Source organism: Ambystoma mexicanum, chromosome 5q (genome assembly GCF_040938575.1).
Source record: "Ambystoma mexicanum isolate Mex_15411 chromosome 5q, UKY_AmexF1_1, whole genome shotgun sequence".
Classification (NCBI taxonomy): Eukaryota; Metazoa; Chordata; class Amphibia; order Caudata; family Ambystomatidae; genus Ambystoma; species Ambystoma mexicanum.
Window position 1 is genome coordinate 45,802,413 of NC_090933.1, and position 17,005 is coordinate 45,819,417.

Consider the following 17,005-nt stretch of genomic DNA (forward strand, 5'->3'; position numbering starts at 1 on the left):
CTGTGCCGACTCTATCAAAGGCCAAGGAAGGGTCTTTAAAAGCGATGTAAAGGTTCCCTTTCTCAGCCTTTTCTCATTTTTAAGAGCAGTGAAAGGAGGAAGTTGTTTAGTTGTGTACCCAAGTCTTTTCGCAATCCTGATTGATTGATATCCATTCTATTAGAAAGTTCAGCCCATTTATTAAGTTTCCACAGGATGAAACGTCCAGGGGGGCGATAAGACGATATTTTTTCGGTAGTGCCCTGTCTACTTTCTTAAAAATTGTAAACAGGTAGGATATCTTCCAAGATTCAGGCATGGTTTTAGTGTTGAGTATGTACAAAAACATACTTAAAAGGATAGCTGCCCACAAATCTATGCCCCCCCCTTGAGCATGAGATTAGATAGCCCATCTGGGCCGGGTGCTCTATATGGGTTCGCCTTTCTCATCAGATATTGTACATCGTCTATATCCACCTTTAGGTCCCATTTTTTACAACTCAAAGTTAGTGGGTATTGCTCTTCACCTATCAGGGCATTATATAGTTAATAAAGATACTTTTCCCAAATGTGCTCAGATATCAGTGTCGTAAATCTCCCCCGTCTCACCTGGGATTGCTTCTTGCTCTGTTCCGTGGGAGGATTCCTCTTTTGGACGGATGGGGTCTTGTATAGACTCGCTCGAGTCTCGTCCGGCTGCAGAGCGCGTTCAGAGTTCCGGGAAGGCTGCTGTTCCAGGATGTCCAGGAAAGTAGGTGGCGGTCGCTAAGAATGGGGATTCCAGGAGTCGAATAGAGGGAAAGGGAGAAGGTAGGAGGAAGGAAACCAGGATCTTGGATAGAAGATTCGCCGAACAGCACACACACGTCAAGTCACTACCTAATGATAGCGTTGAGACGTGCAGGTCCCCGGGGGCGTGGCCAATTTATAGGATGTTTCGTGTGTGACGTGAAAGCTGGTGTGAGGCAAGTCGCTTGTTGCGGCCATGTTGGGAGTAACAAGGAGTACAAGCCCCGGCGCGATAAGGACCAGGAGGTCCAGAAGGGGCAAGTTCTACGGGTCATGACAGCATGCCTCCTCCGAAGACCTGTTGCACCAGGTTTGCCCGGGTGTATGAGATGGAATCTTCTAAGCAGTCGAGGGGTATTTAAGTTAGAAACTGGTTCCCAGGTTCTCTCGCTAGGAGGGTATGCTTTCCATTCAACCATGTATTGAATTCGACCCCGTTTATACCTGGAATCGCATATTCGGGACACTTCATATTCTAGCTGATCATTCACAACAACAGGACTGGGTCTGCAGGATTTTCGGGAGGATTGGAAGTAAGGTTTCAATAGGGAGGTGTGAAAGACCTGGTGTATTTTCTTCCAGGAATCGGGTAGCTTGAGTCGGAATGAGACAGGATTGACGACTTCCTTTATGGAAAATGGTCCATAGTACCGAAGAGCCAATTTGTTTGGCCGTAGATGCGGGGTAATAGTTTCGAGAACAACCAGACTTGATCACCAATAGAATAAGAGGGCGCTGGTCTTCTCTTGGAATCCGCATAGAGCTTAGTGCGTGTTTGGGCCTCTTTCAATTGTTCCTTGGCTTCCTTGTGAATGTTGATGAGAGTCTGTATCCAAGAGTCGAGAGTAGGTACTGGAGTGGGATGTGGAAGAACAGAAGGTAAAACGGACGGGTGAAAACCTTGACTGCAATAGAAAAGGCTGACCTTGAGTGCTGAATGGTCGGAATTGTTGTAGGAAAACTCGGCCAGGGGTATGAGGAGAGACCAGTCATCCTGAACCTTGGTGGCAAAACAACGAAGGTATTGCTCCAAAGTTTGATTTACACGTTCCATGGCTCCGTTGGTTTGTGGGTGATAACCTGACGAGAGAGCTCGTTGGATCCCTAGAATACGACAGAGATGTTTCCAGAATTGTGAGACATATTGAGGTCCTCGGTCCGATATGATCTTAGAAGGAAGTCCATGAAGATGGAAAATATGTTCCAGGAAGATTCCAGCAAGTTCTGATGAGGATGGTAGTTTATACAAAGGTGTGAAATGAGCCATATGGGTGAACAAGTCTATGGTTACCATGATGGTCGTGTACCCTCGGGAAGGTGGTAACTCCACCATGAAGTCTGTAGCAATAAACTCCCATGGTCTTGTTGGCAGCGAAGGTTGCAGTAGAAGACCCGCCGGTCTCTTGTTATCATGTTTGTTTTGACTGCAGATAGTATAAGCCTTGACATACTGTTGTACGTCGGTCTTCATTTGAGGCCACCAAAACTGTCTTTGTATAAGACAGAGGGTGTTAGTTATACCAAGATGACCGGAGTGAGGGGTATCATGGCAGAGGTTTATTACCTTGTGTTGTAATTTCTGCGTAGGAATGACCAGTGCATTGTCCTTGAATAGATATTCTTCCTTGACTCTTAGATTCCATGGATTTTTCCTTGAAAGTTCCTTCCAGAGGTCAGAGGACTGGGTTTGCGCTCAGATTTCTTCCAGGAGGTTGATTGCTTGAGCTACAAAGATAGATTGGGGAAACATCTTAGGATAGGCCTAGTCCTCAGTGGCTGCGTAGTCTGGACGTCGAGATAAGGCGTCAGCAATCATGTTTTGTGATCCGGGAGCGTGAGTGATTTGTAACTGGTATTGGGAAAAGAAGTAGGCCCAACGGGCCTGACGACTGTTCCTGCACTCCAAAGACTGTAGGATTTGGAGATTCCGATGATCTGTGCGGACCTGAACTGGATATCTAGCACCCAGAAGTAGGTGTCGCCATTCAGTGAAGGCTTGGCGGATGGCCAAAAGTTCCCTTTCCAGGACAGAATGGTGAGTCTCACTGGGGGTCAGGGTTCGTGAAAGGTAAGCAATGGGGTGTTCCAGTCCATCCTCAAGTTCCTGTTTCAAGACCGCCCCTATGGCATAGTTAGAGGCATCCGTTTCCACTAGAAATGGGCGATTTGTGTCGGGCTGGGTCAGGATGGGGGCTTGTGTGAACTCAGTCTTCAATCGTTGGAATGCTTTATCTTGCGATGTAGACCAGATAAAGGGGGTGTCCTTCTTCAATAGAGCTACGATCGGCTGAACAATCTCGGAAAAGGTAGAAATAAACTTCCGGTAGAAGTTGGCAAGCCCCAGGAAGGATTGCACCTGTTTCACAGAAGTGGGAGCGGGCCAAGCCAGTATGGCCTTTACCTTCGAAGGGTCCATGCCAATTCCTTCTGGGCTAAGGAAGAATCCTAGGTAGTGAACAGAAGTAACGTGGAACAAGCATTTTTTGGGTTTGGCTAACAGTTTGTTGTCACAAAGTCGTTGTAGTACTGCCTTAACGTGTTCTTCATGTTTTAGAGGATCTTTGGAAAAAATCAATATGTCATCCAGATAGACAATGACGAAGAGGAACAACATATCAGAGAACACCCTATCCATAAAACGCTGAAAGACTGCGGGAGCATTGGCTAGTCCAAAAGGCATGACTAGGTATTCAAAGTGACCAAAGGGTGTTCTAAAGGCTGTCTTCCATTCTTCCCCTTCCTGGATAAGAATTAAATGGTAGGCACCCTGGAGATCCAGCTTCGTGAAAATTACGGCTCCTCTCACAGCTTCCAGAATATCCGAAATCAGGGGCAGTGGGTATCGATCTTTGAGGGTGCATTGGTTTAAGCCTCGATAGTCGAGGCAAGGTCTGAGTTCCTTGGTGTCTTTCTTGGGAACGAAGAACAACGAAGCACCCGCTGGAGATTTCGAGGGTCTTATGGTGCCGTTTTCGAGATTGGTGTCGAGGTATTCCCGAAGGGCCTTTTTCTCAGGTTCGGAAAGGATGAACATTCGGCCGAAGGGAATTACAGCTGAGGGGTCTGTATCTATGGCAAAGTCTTCAGGCATGTGAGGGGGTAATGCTTGGACTATGGCGGTAGAAAATACATCAGTAAACTCCTGATAGGACTCTGAAACTTGTATGATATTGGAAACCATGAGCGGTGTTTCTTGATCTCTTGGAGGTTCTTCAGGAGTTATCGAGGAAGGGTCCAGGGATAGACAGTGGGACATACAGAACTCTGAGCCCAGGGATAATGATCCTGCTGTTGTCACGCCCCTTCGGAGACGCTGGGCTTTGTGGCATCGATGGACCATAGGACGGCGGGTGTCAGCCATTTCTACTACCAAGATGGCCGCCGTAACTGGAGTTGCGGGTCTAGCCTCAGCACACCTTGATTTCCCGGAAGTACTGCCTCCCTACCCGAGTGTGGGTATATCAGTCCCGGAGATCAGCACGGAGTTGCGTTGCTACTCCTCATTAACAACGCTACGTAAGTTCGTTCCTAGGTCTTCGAATTTGACTTGCGAAATACTGTCTTCAGCATTCTAAACTTCCTGTTTTCAATTCTAGTGTCTCTCCAACTACCTCTTTGTCTTCCGATTTCGCAGACTCCCCCTCCTCATCAACCAAGTTTGCCTTCCGGTCTCATTCCGGACCGTGGTAAGCTTCATCCAAAATCCGTATATCCAATAACCTCCAATCCCGTTTTTCTAACATTCACAACTTACTATTATCCTCTCCTTCGTATAGTTACAGGCACATCACACACCGGCATTTCGAACACACTGGCAAGACTCTGCACCATCAAAACAGATCTTAGCTCCGCCTCTATTGCCTCTCAGAGGTTTTCTGAAGATTCTGACTGCCACCTTCTTCCCCCCATTGTTCCGGTTTAAGGGTAATCCACATTCCTCTTTACCTTACATTCTATACCTCAGTTTCACTCTGATACTTACCAGTCTCTTTCTTCTTCTCAAAGACGAACGCCCTCCTGACTTCGCCGGAATCCCCGACTGCAACGGAGGACAACACACCGCTACCTTCGGTACAGGGTTTTCTTCCCCAGAGGGTTTCCCTGGGACTTCTTCTTCTACCTGGTTTATCCGGGAGGGGGAAGAGGTACTTGGGAGGCTTTCATTATCTTCTCGCCATTTGGAACAAGAAGAGCTTTCCACTACCGAAAGGGGGTCTGTCAGAGGAAGAGGTAACGGTGAGTCCTTGGGATAACCTGCCAATTGTTTGATTGGATAATGCATATAATTTGTCTCAATTATTGATATTTGACAGTTAGCAACGCCAAAAAAAAAAAAAAAAAAAAAAAAAAGATAAATAATATCTGAGCAGGTTGTCTCAGGGATTCAGGGTTACTAAGAAATATGGACGCCTCACAACAACAGCAATTAGTCACTGCAGTACAGGCTCTGACAGCTGAAGTGCAGTCTTTAAAACAAGAGAATGCTTACCTCCGACAACAGGCAGGTAGAGTCCCTAGCTGGTCCGAAGTGCCTCCTGGCCCTATCCCAGGAGGTTTATACGATGGTAATCCTCATAAACTCAAGGCTTTTATCGAGGCTTGTACCGTTCAGTTCTCTTTCAAGACAGCCTTTTTTCAAAGCGACCGTGATAAGGTAGGACACATGATTGCAAACTTGACAGGTCCCGCTTTAGCATGGGCCACGCCTCTTGTTACTACCAATAATGTCTTATTAGATTCTTACCCTGCCTTTTTGAATAGTCTTCGAGCCATGTTCAGCCGTCAGGAAATCACGATTTCAGCCCAAGAGCAGTTATTAGATTTCAAACAAGGATCTCAAGATCTATTGTCTTATATCACCAATTTCAAGCAGTTAGCAGCTGGTACGTCATGGGCGGACGATGCTCTAATCACAATATTCCGCAGAGGATTAAACGAAGAGCTAAAAGATGAGATCTCCCGAGTACCCAGACCTCCAAATTTGGCAGAGATGATCACCATAGTTATGCAGATGGATTACCGACTGCAAGAAAGAGTGAAGGAACGTCGTCGTGGCCGCTCCGTGAGACCACCTATGACATACCCTCCTAGTTTAGGAAGATCACAAACAGAAGAACCTATGCAGATAGGGACTACCAGAGGTCGCCTTACTCCAGAGGAGCGTCATAAACGTCGAGTCAAGGGCCTGTGTATGTATTGTGGTTCCAAAAAACACGCAATTCAAGATTGTCCTCTCATCCCAGCCAAAAGACAGGGAAACGCCATCTCCCAACCGCCAGGGGAACCGCGGCTAGGGAGTCAGTAAACGGTTCCTCATCTTATATGATACCATCCCAAGTTACGGAGATCCCCGATCTTACTATGTTGGCCTTACATGTCCAGATCAAATGGGGAGATACAGACCCCATTCCGGTCACGCTCTTAATAGATTGTGGGGCCGCAGGGAACTTTGTTGATACCCTCTGGAAGACCACTCACAATATACCATGTTCAGTTAAGACCTTGGCAATCCCAGTTGAGTCCGTGGATGGTAGTCCGTTAACATCAGGTCCCATAAAGGAACAAACTATACCTTTGCGGATGAATATCTCCTCCCATCAAGAATCCATTATCTTTGATGTAATCCGTACAGCCCACTATCCAGTTATTCTAGGACTACCCTGGCTTCGTGCTCATAATCCATATATCAATTGGAAGGCGGGCACTGTTTTTCTAGGATCTGAACATTGTTTGACGCACTGTCTTTCGGACGGAGCGGTTGGGTTTCGTCCCACTATCTCCATGTCGGAAAATCCGGGTTCCATCTCTGTATTGAACCATATCCAGGAATTGCCCTTTGAATACAGACAGTATCAGACAGTGTTCTCCGAATCTCAATATGCTGAACTACCCCCACATCGGAGAGATGACTGTGCCCTGGAACTAGTTCCAGATGCACCGATTCCTTTCGGTCGCATGATTGTCCTATCAGGATGGGAACGTGAGGTTCTTAAAGAATATCTTCAAAAGAATCTTTGCAATGGACTTATTCAAGAATCCACCTCACCAGCTGGGGCTTCTTTGTTCTTCATCCCAAAGAAAGACTCTACGGAACTCAGACCGTGTATAGATTACCGAGGCTTAAATAAGATCACCATCCCGGATCGCTATCCTATGCCTCTCATCCCAGACATACTAGAAGCCGTTAAAGGAGCTACCATCTTTACAAAACTGGACCTCCGCGGGGCTTATCATCTCATTCGTATACGAGCTGGCGATGAATGGAAGACAGCTTTCCGTACTCCTTTGGGACACTATGAATATAAAGTAATGCCTTTCGGCCTATCCAACGCCCCCGCAGTCTTCCAACGCTTTATGGACCACCTCTTTTCAGACATTCTTCTTCACACAGTTATTGTCTATTTAGATGATATTCTGGTCTTTTCTTCATCACCATCAGAACACTGTCAGCACGTGAAAGAGGTATTACGGAGACTATTAAACAACCACCTTTATTGCAAACTAGAGAAATGTGAGTTTCACAGAAACCAGGTTGCCTACCTAGGGTACATAATCTCTGCAAATGGGGTATCCATGGACCCTAAAAAAGTTTCAGCTATTACAGATTGGCCTATACCATCCTGCATTAAGGATCTGCAGAGATTTCTGGGATTTTCCAATTTCTACAGACGTTTCATCCCACACTATTCGCAAAAGATACTTCCGCTGACGACACTTCTTAAGAAGAATGTAAAATTCCTTTGGTCCGGGGAGGCACAAATTGCCTTTGAGAACCTGAAGAAACATTTTCTCACAGGACCCATACTGATTACTCCAGATCAAACCAAGAAGTTCATTGTGGAATCGGATGCGTCTCATCAGGCCCTTGGGGCCGTTCTGCTTCAAGAAAATGATCAAGGAATAGAATGTCCTATAGCCTATCTTTCTAAGACACTGTCTCCCTCTGAAATAAATTATTCAGTGCTAGAAAAAGAACTATTAGCTATAAAAAAGGCATTCAAAGAGTGGAGACATCTTCTCCTGGGGGCAAGACACCCAGTTGAGGTCAGGACTGATCACAGTAATTTACGCGTCCTACAGTATGCTCAGACCCGAAATAGCAGGCAGGCACGTTGGGCACACTTCTTTTCACCGTATGAGATTGTTTTCACCTTCATTCCCGGGAGAGTCAATCTCAAGGCTGATGCATTGTCCAGAAAGGATTATACCTCTTCTACGCCTTTTCGATCAGAACCTCTGTTTCCCAGAGCCACATTCGTGCAGGTAGTTACCACGTTTTTACAGAACGTGGCCAACTCCACTTTGCAATTTATCCAGTTGAATCCACAGTTTCTGGCGACCTGGAAACTCAACATGGTCCAAGGATGTGCTTATAAGGACAAGAAGCTCTTCCTCCCTTCGAGTGAACTACAAAAAACAGTTCTAAATCTTTGTCACGACTCATACCTAGCGGGTCACAGAGGTGTGGCTAATACTAAAGAGTTGATCCAACGTAACTTCTGGTGGCCGGAAATGACTCGAGACATCATAGACTACGTGTCCGCTTGTGTCATCTGTTTGCAGTCAAAATGCCCTCGAAACGCCCCTTCAGGACTCCTCTCAGTAATGCCAATCCCTGACCGTCCTTGGCAAATGATTTCCACAGATTTCATAGTCGATTTGCCACCATCAGACGGTTGTACAGTAATCATGGTCACAATCGATTACTTCACAAAATTGGCACATTTCGTTCCACTTCCGCGGATTCCCACCGCAGCTCAGATGGCAAGAGTTTTTCTTTCACGGATTTTTTCCCTTCACGGATTACCTGAGACCATTGTTTCTGATCGAGGTTCACAATATACATCTCGGTATTGGCAGCAAGTCTGCAAGAGTTTGCACATCTCCCGGGCATTGAGTTCAGGTTTCCATCCGCAGACAAATGGTCAGACGGAACGCCTAAATCAGACCCTTGAGGGATATTTGCGTTGTTACATCTCCTCCTCACAAGATAACTGGTGTTCCTTGTTGCCTTTGGCTGAATTCGCATATAATAACTCTCGACATTCAGCCTTGGGGTTCAGCCCTTTTTTTTTGCTCCTACGGATACCATCCTCAGTGTTTTCCCAGCGGTCCGGTCTCCACTTCAAAATTTCCCGATGTGGATCTTCTCATTGATGCCATCCAGATGGGACATCGAACAGCCAAGACCTCTCTTCGGGAGGCCCAGATCCGGGTCAAACGCTCTGCTGACAGACATCGCACTCCAGCTCCGCGGTTGGTACCAGGAGACTTGGTTTGGTTGGCATCTCGATTTCTACCTCGTCATCTGGTACCGTCCAAATTGTCCCCGAAATATTTTGGCCCTTTTCACGTTTTGAAGCGTATAGGGTCGTCAGCTTTCAAGCTCAAACTCCCTTCATCCTGGTCCAGGATTCATCCTGTTTTTCATGTCTCGCAGTTGAAGAAAGACGTGGCGGATCGTTTCTCCCGTGCACGGAAAGGAGTACCCCCTCCTGTCATCACCCCGACAGGTCCCGAGTATGAAGTGGCGGGAATTTGTGATTCACGCCTTTTCCGGGGTCGTCTACAGTTCTTGATTGACTGGAAGGGTTATTCTCCGGCAGATCGCTCTTGGGAACCGGCATCGGCTGTTCATGCTCCTACTTTGGTCCGCCGATTCTTTTTGTCCCATCCGTCCAAACCGGGAGGCCTGGGACCTTTGAGGGGGCATACTGTCACGCCCCTTCGGAGACGCTGGGCTTTGTGGCATCGATGGACCATAGGACGGCGGGTGTCAGCCATTTCTACTACCAAGATGGCCGCCGTAACTGGAGTTGCGGGTCTAGCCTCAGCACACCTTGATTTCCCGGAAGTACTGCCTCCCTACCCGAGTGTGGGTATATCAGTCCCGGAGATCAGCACGGAGTTGCGTTGCTACTCCTCATTAACAACGCTACGTAAGTTCGTTCCTAGGTCTTCGAATTTGACTTGCGAAATACTGTCTTCAGCATTCTAAACTTCCTGTTTTCAATTCTAGTGTCTCTCCAACTACCTCTTTGTCTTCCGATTTCGCGGACTCCCCCTCCTCATCAACCAAGTTTGCCTTCCGGTCTCATTCCGGACCGTGGTAAGCTTCATCCAAAATCCGTATATCCAATAACCTCCAATCCCGTTTTTCTAACATTCACAACTTACTATTATCCTCTCCTTCGTATAGTTACAGGCACATCACACACCGGCATTTCGAACACACTGGCAAGACTCTGCACCATCAAAACAGATCTTAGCTCCGCCTCTATTGCCTCTCAGAGGTTTTCTGAAGATTCTGACTGCCACCTTCTTCCCCCCATTGTTCCGGTTTAAGGGTAATCCACATTCCTCTTTACCTTACATTCTATACCTCAGTTTCACTCTGATACTTACCAGTCTCTTTCTTCTTCTCAAAGACGAACGCCCTCCTGACTTCGCCGGAATCCCCGACTGCAACGGAGGACAACACACCGCTACCTTCGGTACAGGGTTTTCTTCCCCAGAGGGTTTCCCTGGGACTTCTTCTTCTACCTGGTTTATCCGGGAGGGGGAAGAGGTACTTGGGAGGCTTTCATTATCTTCTCGCCATTTGGAACAAGAAGAGCTTTCCACTACCGAAAGGGGGTCTGTCAGAGGAAGAGGTAACGGTGAGTCCTTGGGATAACCTGCCAATTGTTTGATTGGATAATGCATATAATTTGTCTCAATTATTGATATTTGACAGCTGTCCAATTGATATACGGATTGTGCTTTTGTAACCAGGACATACCCAAAACCATGGGGTAATGGGCTGACTTAATGATGTCGAATGTAATCCGCTCTTGATGATGATTTATGGAAAGTTGGATCTCTTTAGTCTGCAGGCTTATGGGTCCTGAAGAGAGGGGTCTTCCGTCAATTGCTTCCACCGGCTGCATGGTGTTTCGTGTCTCGTACGGAATATGATGATTAACAACCCAGTCTTGATCAATGAAAATTCCAATAGCTCCGCAGTCCACCAAGGCCAGAATGGGATAGGTCTTGTCTTTGGAGGGCGAGAGGAAGGCCTGTAGTATCACCAAACTATTTTGTCCAGGAGAGTTCAAGGATGGAATTGATGTGGAGCAAACATCTCTCTCCCGACACCTCGCTCCATCTAGGATCGGGAGCTGGCGTTCCCCGAACGCCGTGGAGGGGCTAGAGGGCATTCTCTAACAAGATGTTTATCCGAGGCACAATACATGCACAGTCCTGTGTGGATCCTTCTCATCCTTTCTTGAGGGGAAATAGGCCCACGGAAGGCTCCAATTTGCATGGGTTCCGGATCTGTGTCAGGGGTTGGGTCAGAATTGGTTTTAACAGAGGTCTCAAGGGAATTCTTTTGAAAAGGTGTCTTGGTCTTTCTCCTTTCAGCCTTTCTTTCCTGGATTCGAAGGTCTATCTGCAGGGCTAGATCCATAAGAGCCTGGAAGGAACTAGGACGAGCCACCCGGGCCAATTCATCCTTAATGTCCTTGTTTAGACCCCTGCGAAATAGAGTGAAACTTGCTTCAGAGGACCAATCCGCTTCCTTGACCAGTTGTTTGAATTTAGTAACGTATGTTAGCATATCCTGGGTACCCTGTCGGAAATCAAGTAAGCGTTCTTGAGCACTAAAAACCTGGTCTGGGCAGTCGAACATAGTCTTGAGTGCCTGAATGAATCCATCATAATCATCCAGGAGGGCATCCCCTGAGCTGACTAAGGGCGTAGCCCAGGTTAATGCATTCCCTGTGAGGTGCGAGATAATGAAGCCCACCTTCGCCCTAGAAGTTGAAAAATAATAGGGCTTAAAGGTAAAATGCACCAAGCAGGAATCCAGGAATCCACATAAGGATTTTGCCGATCCATCATATTTGTCTGCCACTCCACCAAGTAACACACTGTCCTTGTTAGCGGGGTCGCGAGACAAAACTAGCTGCTTTAGCGCAGCATTCTCAGCCTTTAAGTTCTGTACTTCAGTTGTGAGCTCTTGCATGCCACGCATAAGGTCCTGGACTACTTTCTCCATAGCAGTATCAGTGTCGGTCGTTTGGCGTCTCAAACTGTCGTAAATCTCCCCCATCTCACCTGGGATCGCTTCTTGCTCTGTTCTGCGGGCGGATTCCTCTTGTGGACGGATCGGGTCTTGTATAGACTCGCTCGAGTCTCTTCCGGCTGCAGAGCGCGTTCAGAGTTCCGGGAAGGCTGCTGTTCCAGGATGTCCAAGAAAGTAGGTAGCGGTCGCTAAGAATGGGGATTCCAGGAGTCGAATAGAGGGAAAGGGAGAAGGTAGGAGGAGGGAAACCAGGATCTTGGATAGAAGATTTGCCGAACAGCACACACACGTCAAGTCACTACCTTATGATAGCGTTGAGATGCGCGGGGCCACGGGGCGTGGCCAATTTATAGGACGTGCCGTGTGCGACATGAAAGCTGGTGTGAGGCAAGTCGCTTGTTGCGGCCATGTTGGGAGTAACAAGGAGTACAAGCCCCGGCGCGATAAGGACCAGGAGGTCCAGAAGGGGCAAGTTCTACGGGTCATGACAATCAGACTGAGTTGCTTGCTTTCCTGGTATATCCTGTCCTCATTCAAGAGTGACCAAAAATCATGTGTATCTTTAGTGATTAGTGCTTTTGATGGTTTCTCCGTCCGCTTGTAACAACTTTATTTTATAGCTCTTGAGACCGTTTTTACAGGCTTATTTTAGTGCCTTCACGCCAAGCCAACGTCACTCCAATCCAATTCTCTGAATCAAATCTATTTTTTTGAAGGACTCGCAGTTGACATCTTAGCTCTTTTTTTGTGCACTCCTTTATCAAAATTGTGCTTTCTCATATTTCTACCCGTCAAACCATGGGGTTGTTGTTGACAGCACATGCTGATACAGAGTTACTAAAAAAAGTAGGGAAGAACTTCAGTTTTTCTTCTATACCAAGGCTTACATAGAGACTGCCCAGCTCAGAATTGTACCAATGAACGATCTTGGGTTTCCAGTTGATACGGTTTTGCTGGGTTATTTACCCAGACATCCTTGGTTAGGTCTTTAACCTTTGAGGTCAATTTCCCCTCAAAGGAACCTCGTAAGAGCAAATGGTTGCTGTAGTCTGTAGCATATATCTTAAACCCCTAACAGTTATCCAGCAAAGATTGGGAGACCAAGATACAGTCAATCACTGAGGCAGCTTTACCTCTTTTCCAGGTGTATTCAAGAGTAGATTGATTTACAAATTCTAAGTTTGAACAACGCATCTCCCATTCATTCATGAGGTCTGCATATCTATGACCATTGCTGTTAGGGGGAGGATTTCCCCCATTGTTCCTATATGGCTATGGTATAAATTATTTAGGGCAACTCATTCAAATCTCTTAGGACAGTGACTTCTACTAAATCTTTCCTACTAAACCAATCCTCTGGTAAGGCTGCTATGTATTCAACCATATCATGTTTGTCTGAAGCCTGGGGATTCCAATATGTGTTAGTTATAAGAAGATCCCTTCCTCTAAAAAAGAAGTCTGAATTTTTTAACAAAGGCACAGCGAGGATGCCAGGGAGGGTGGCGGGCAATATCACAAATTTGATAATCAGCTCCAATCTCTTTCTTAATTACAGTGAGATGCCCCCATACGTCCTTCCCTTTAAACCTTGAATGACAAGTTGAATACGTGTCAAACAACCACCCAGGAGAAGTGGTTCCTTTAACCAAAACTCGTGTGGGTTGATGATATGAAAATTCCTTATGTGGTACATGTCCTGTCCGACCCTGAATAAGTGTTTGTAGCCTTGTGTGTTCCATGAGGGTATGTGTATGCTGTGATCCTATGCTGCAAATCTAACCCCTCTCATAGTTTTATCTTACCCTAAAAGTCCGGGTACCCAAAACCGGTCTGATTCAGACAACTGCCTGCTTCCGTTCTTACTTCCCAAAATGGTTGACTTTCTTGGCTCACGTCCCCTCCAAATTCTATCCGAACATTCTACACATGCCCCCTCTTCCTGATGTTTTTAGTTTCTGTGGAGCTAACTAGGTCCTAGCCCATAGATACAGGGGCCACCCTTTCAGAAACTAGAAGATCATGCACAAATCTAGAGCGGGTGTGCATCCAAGCAATGTCTGTTCTAGCCAGGTCCCGAAATTCTACTTGCACAAGATTTTTGGAGTAGACATTTCCCAGACCTAGAAAGTGATGAAAAGGGACCAGTACGTTAACCCCGATTTAGCACAATGTTAGAGTAGTGCTGCGGGAGGATTTCAGTACTCCATACACCCCTTCAAGGTGGTAGACATCGTGGATCTTAGTTTCATTGTAAACATACTTAGTTTGAGGCCCTGTGTAGATTTTGACAGAGAGAGTACCGGAGAACAGAAGACTTGTCATCGTGAGTAGGGAGGTTTTCCATTTTCTGAACAAGGTCTTGCATATCTGCCCTTTGTAAGAACGGTAAAATGTTTCCTTCTGTTGTTTTTGGGGAGTAGTTTCCCTTTTTCATGTTATAATGACCTTTTGCCTCTTCTCCTTTTCTTAGTAGTCACATTGGACTGAGCAGGTACTTCCAGATAAGCATTGTCGGGACGGGGAGACATCATTTGATTGCTAAGATTTATCAAAAATTCTCAAGTTAACTAGTTGCCCTTAACCTACCCTCTGCACCTTGAAACACAATTTTCCAGTATAGTGCGCATTTACAAATAACCAATAAATAAAGACATTGGGCCCGACTCACAGGGCGTTTTCCTATGGGATTGCACCATTATGAAAGGCCTCAGTGAATCAGGCTCTTTTTAGTGTTTTGTATTATTCTGTGATAGTTGCAATAATGTGCGGTTGTGGGAATAAAGGTGATTCTGGTTTTCCTCACTTATCTCTCCAAGGTGGCAACCTCGGATAGTGATGAGCTTGCCCACCAGGGTGCTTCCCTATCCAACGTATCTTTCCACTCCATGGCTTATGCGACTTGTCTCCAAACTGCACTTACTGTTAGTGTTGCTGGTTGCAGCTGATTTGTCAGTTGATCTGAATATATATAGTGGTTGTCTTAAGGCGTTGGTGCTTTTGGCTGTGCTCTAATGAATGACGAGGAGCATCTTTTAAAACATGAGAGTACAAAACTATTTTTTAACTTGGAGTTAATGCTTAGTTCTGTCACAGAAGACTGCAATGTTGTAGAATGATTACATCTCCTTTGAATTTTCCCAAAAGGTACCATCATTGCTGTAATTGGGATTCGAAATCGAGGGGTGGACAAGTGGCAGGTAACAAAATAATATTCCGCTTAAAGCCATCAGTACCACATTACAGGTTTCCACATGTCATCGTGTCATAATAGTTTAGCACTTTTAAAAAACAATTACGCAATAACAGGAAATGTAAATTGTCATGCGTCACTACTCTCTCTCACAGCGTAAATCCAGGGGTGGACTGGGAAACAACAGAGGTCCTGGAAATTATTTTCAAAGTGCCCCAATATTACACATTTTGACAACTACGAGAAAATGTGAAAATTAAATAGGTAACCAGACAAAAGAGGCCCAGTGTGCAGAGGCCCGCCGGGAGATATTCAGATTTCCGGTTGGCCAGTCCAGCCCTGCGTAAGTCCATGTTAAGTATGCGTACAGTGTGCTCTCTTTTGTTCATTTCACACTGTATAGAAAGTGTTTATTAAGACATTATTACTAATGAATGCAAGCCGAATGTGGCCACGGCTTGCCCAAAGTACAAGGGCAGCCAGTGGCCATAGGCATTGAAGAGCATATCGACATATACTGAAGCATGTAGCTTTTGTTTCTATTGTAGGCGTTTGAATCAAAAAGCGAGCGCCCCCCTAAACCCTTTAAGTGCTAAGGCTGTATATGTTTTATATTTAATTACATAGGAAATCATTGAAAGTCCCGTCCCACTCCCACACTCAAATGCAGCAACTTTTCTCCAAAATCCCTGAAAACGCAATTCTGGAATAGGGTCGGATTTTCCCAGATTCAGAAACTGGTAAAAAAAATAATTCTATCCACGGATTCCGAATTTAGGAGAAAAAAAATCTGTCCATGCCCTTCCTGGTCCACTTTAATACTCTGCGCCTACAGTGACCACATGCTCCCAGCACCCAGAGGGATGCTGAGCGCAAAAGAGCCCTGCTCTGGCTCGTCTTTTTTTGTTTGTTTTGTTTTGAGCACATAAACCTGTAGGCACAGCAGCAGTGAATGACTAGGAGTGTCTTAACAGGTGATTAAAATTGGGTGGAATGCATACTGTGTGACACAAGTACTAAACATGTTTATTTTTCATCTAAACAAACATGACTGGATTACTTATGTCACGCTTCATGCTGGACTCCAGCCTCTAAGCACGGGACTGGGCATTGAACCTGTGCTGCTCAGTGTAGTGCTATCCTCTCAGCTAGATTCAGAACGATTTTTTTTAGCCTTACATGAATCTATGCTGGTAATTGTAGGCTTCCGTTAAGGGCGTAGAAAAGAAAGCAAGATTCATACTCTTTTTTGCACAGCTGTATTATCTGGTTGGTTCATTATGTGATTTGCGCTTATTTCAAGGCATCGCTCTTGTTTCAGTCCTGTGTTTTTACACTTTTTACATGCCGGTCACTTTCGGCTGTGACTCCACCTTTAGCCCTGCCCTATCGTCCTTCCCTCTCTTCCCCACATGGGATCCCAGAGTATTTTTTCCCCATTCCCAGTGCTGAAAGAAAGCAAACACGTGCACGATCGGCTGGTACGCAGAGTTGTTCTACTGTGGGGCCAGGCCATGCCCAGGTAATAGTGCATTTCATTTGTGTGTAAACCATGTTACATAAAAAAATAACCGAATCATTTATTTTCACTAAAGAACTTATGATTCTTTAGCAAATCATTTTGAAGGGAGAAAGCTTGTTTCTTAAAATAAGTGGTACATTTAGCAGCAGGGCTCTTAGATAGATGCTGCATTTTAATGCGACGGCGCATATGTTTTGCATCACTAACAAGCGGCAGAATGTGTCCGCTGGAGAACAATGCGCACCCATTACGGCTTTTTTTTCTCACTTCCTGAGACACTTCACTTGCAGATATTTTTGAAGTGCAAGTTTATGTTCAGATGTATAAAAATAAAGAGTATAACACACGTGGGCGTGCGGCACGTTGATTAGCCTTCCTGGAACAGAGAACCATGTGCAAGTGCAGCTCCATAATCCTAATGGCCCAGGAGAAACAGAACACAATTTGGTGCACAATT

General features: G+C 45.8%; 1 protein-coding gene across 2 annotated transcripts in view; it reads left to right on the forward strand.

The window, feature by feature from the left end:
* The window catches only part of GFOD1 (Gfo/Idh/MocA-like oxidoreductase domain containing 1), a 364,310-nt gene that overhangs the window by 112,609 nt on the left and 234,696 nt on the right, over positions 1–17,005 (forward strand). Inside the window, exon 2 of one of the 2 annotated variants that reach the window (XM_069620489.1) lies at positions 14,981–15,033. The exons of the other annotated variant lie outside the window; for it this stretch is intronic. The gene's annotated coding sequence lies outside the window, so the exon portion shown is untranslated. The remainder of the gene's footprint in view (positions 1–14,980; positions 15,034–17,005) is intronic. 2 annotated transcript variants of the gene reach the window in all.